The sequence below is a fragment of the Pygoscelis adeliae genome, unplaced genomic scaffold, assembly GCF_000699105.1.
Source record: "Pygoscelis adeliae isolate BGI_AS28 unplaced genomic scaffold, ASM69910v1 Scaffold41, whole genome shotgun sequence".
NCBI lineage: Eukaryota > Metazoa > Chordata > Aves > Sphenisciformes > Spheniscidae > Pygoscelis > Pygoscelis adeliae.
This window is the reverse complement of record NW_008824373.1, coordinates 3287443-3291007: the sequence shown is the minus strand read 5'-3', so window position 1 is coordinate 3291007 and position 3565 is coordinate 3287443. Positions and strand designations below refer to the sequence as shown.

At 37.1% G+C, this 3565-nt stretch overlaps 1 protein-coding gene across 5 annotated transcripts in view; it reads right to left on the bottom strand.

Annotated features, from left to right (window-relative positions):
- KLHL32 (kelch-like family member 32) overlaps positions 1–3565 on the bottom strand; it is a 92983-nt gene that overhangs the window by 50233 nt on the left and 39185 nt on the right. The gene's annotated exons all lie outside the window — the stretch shown is intronic.

The window sequence follows — 3565 nt, the reverse complement described above, 5'->3', positions numbered from 1 at the left end:
AAGACCTGGCTTAAGACACTCAAGATCCAATGCCACCTATGCAGCTAGACACATTCTGTGGTAGAAATCACAAATTCTGTAAGACTCTGTTGAAACAGATGGGAAATTTAGCAGCAACTTCCTCCAAATTAATAAACAGATGTTTAGAATAGATTACACAGGAAAACAAGTGAATAAAGTTACAAACATTTTTCCGTTTGGAATAACACAATTGCAGGACATTATTGATGGTTAATAAAGCTGTTGATACCACTAATCTTTAGGTTTGTATCTTTAATCTTTAGAATTAGTGAGATGAATGAGGACAATTTATAACTTGCAAAGCTTTGATTACATATTGGCTGAAGATTCAGTAAGACAGCATGCATACATTTATATTTGTTCTGGGTTCAAGGCCTATTGAATACCCTGGACAGAAATGGAGTTTTTGTTTTAAATAGAATTAGTCTACATCACAATTCTGAAGAAAGATGCTGGTTCCCTGGCAAATTCTACTCTGATGCAGTTGTGCAAACAAAACACTATAAACGATGGAACATGCTAAAATGCTGTTTCATTTACCGCTGCTAGGAGATCTACTGGAAAACATCAACAGTCTTACATGGAACTCGTTTCCTCCTTTGTGCTCCCCTACAAACTGAAATGGTTCAGTGAGAAAATGTTTCTCTATTAAGTACTGAAATAGTATTTAACAGTAGTTAAAACTAGATGATAATTTGGGCTACTTCCATTTCTGAAACTACTTATCTATACCTTGGGCTTAGGTCATTTTCATTACAAACCTTTCTTCTTAACTAACACAATGCACTCATTGAGTGTGTTGTGAGCAATTCAGATAGATGGATCAAACAGTAATGATTAAGCCATCAGAAAAACATAACATATAACAGGAGGGCGGGGAATCAACTACATAGATTCGTAAAAATTCAGACTTTTTGCCTTTAACAAGAGATGGTCTAAAGAAAAGTCTAAAATGCAAAAACTGCCAAACCGGGGGATGTATCAACTTGGATCCTTATGACTTCAGTCCACCTCCACCATTAAGTAAACAAGGTTTTGAAAGGATAGTCTCTTCTATTAAACTAACTGTAATATGAAAATAAAATTTACAAGGTCTTTTCAATATAAAGACAGAGCAGACCAAGTAATTCACTATTTTCCTCAGTTTAATACTTCAAGTGCCAAGTTGCCTCTCAAATTCCATCAAATAATACATTTTCTCATTCATTTTCTTAAGAAAGATTTGGCTCCTGCTTAACATTTCAAACTTGAAATTGATCCCTGTGAAAATAATAATAGTGTGTTTAAAAATACAAAGTGTAGAGGAGGTAAAAGATACTTACTTCATAATTAAGAAGGGAAAAAATCAGTTCTATTTTGGCTAAGCCAGTACAGAGGAAAGAAAAGATGGACAATTAACTCTCTAGCACAGTGATACTTCTGAGATAAAAATCAGATTGTAACTCACTTCAGGCTCAATGTTCTCTTCAGGTTCATAGGTTACAAGTGATTTATAGTCACCATTTTGTACTTAGCATTCTGGCTTTTCCCATATTGGTAAATACTTTATAACCAAAGCATTTTCATGTTTCAGAAATACCTTTGCTAAAATGGTTTAACACAACTCAAATTGGCTTAGATCAAAGGAAATTTCAATAAAATGTTCCTCTGGTTCTTTACAGGAGGTAAAAAAAAAAAGCTCTGTATATCTGGTGCCTGTATTCCTGTTCTTTCACATTAGAGCTGCAAGTCTCCTCTTTCAGGTCACGTCTTCCACATAAAAGTGCTAAACTAATGCCGCTTAATGACAAATTAATGTCCATGAATAAAAAATACACCTCTAATAGCATAGAGTAATTTGCCATTACAATATCATCATTGGACATGCCCCTGGTTTAATACGATGTATTTAATTCATAACTTAATGAGTGATATATAAAAAGAGAGAGATGAACCCTGCAATTACATTTATGTGAGTCTGTCACCTTATTTGTAAAACCTTAGAGTCATTTACATTCAAATTAGAACAAATGAGTGATTTCACAAAGTGCGGTGATAAATGACCATTGCTGCACAAGACAGAACTGTATTTCCTGTGAAAACATTAACAGTTTCCTATTATTTGTTAAAAATTACAATGCATATTGCCCAGTGTTGTGTGAATAATGACTTTTTTACTGATTAGGTCAGAAGACTAATACGGAGTAAAAATAAATAATTTTTCTTTTCATTTTTTCTGATTTTAGCTTGAATTCATCTGCTCAAACTGTTATGGACTCACACTGCCACCTGCTGCCCATGCCTGGGGAGGAAGGGCCCCGACTTCCAACTCCAGTTCAGCCATTCGGGTTTCATCTCTTGCAATCAAACAAATTTTCCTGACAGACTGCTAACTGGGCATGTCGCCGAGGATGAGGGTAGCTGCACTACCCACTTACAAATAATGCCATTTTTGGGGTTCATGCATCTAAACTGCCTCAGCCGGTAAGGAAAATTAAAAGCTAAAGACATTGGGGGGTGGGAGCGACGGGGGGGACATAAAATATTAGTATTGATCAGACAGTAATAAAAACAAAGAAGAATTTTGTACACTAAGCATTCTGGGATCCATCAGCCTCTGATTACAGCTTTATAAAAATACTGGAAAGATTCCAGAAGCGGGAATCTTTCAGGGGCTGAGGGACAAAAAGGTCAGGTAAGGAGGCCACATTGGCTAGAAAGATAACATGAGAAGGGCAGGGAGGAAAACAGTGAAGCAATACAGCTTCTTTGTTCCTATTTAAAAACACACACCAAAGCTGCTCTCCCTTCCTGGCAGAAATCGCAAAGGGAAGGAAGATGTAGCAGTATCTGCTTCTTCCCAACTTGTGACCTCTCCTGCGATTCTGATGCAGAAGACTGGCAATGTGTATCCACACAACTAGCTAGACAGCTGGGGAGCTTTAATCTTGCCAGCGATAGTAAACCTAGACACTCCAGCATCATTTTTTCATACATCCATCAGCAGTTCCAATTGAGCTTTGCCAACTATTACTTCATTGGGAAAAGCAGAACACACACACACACACACACAAAGCCAGCAGGTTCCTGACCATAGTTGCATCACTTTCTCTAACAGTTAACACCCCAGGAGCAGAATATCCACTATCACATCGCACCTAAATAGCAGCAAGTGGATTACAGTAAGAATGGGATTCAAAGCAACTGGGTATACCGTTTTTACTTTCCTCACTGACACCAACTGAAAAATGGAGAAAACCGCCATCATTTTTTTCCTGAGTCCCATTCTAAGTTGGAATCCTCAGTAGTGCATTCACGTTTCATATATATAAATCTGTATCTCTGTAACGTATCTGTATGTTAAAGAGAGAGGAGATACATTCCCAACGTTATTTTTGAGCTTTGTACAAGAACTTTCCTAATGACTGTCAATAGCTCAATGACTCAACAGCTGACAAAACATGCTCCTTCACAAAACAGCAGGGCTAGCACAGCAACAACTGGTTGCATAACACTGAAAACCAGCAAAATGCAAGACGACATTATTTCTGTCTACTTTGTATTC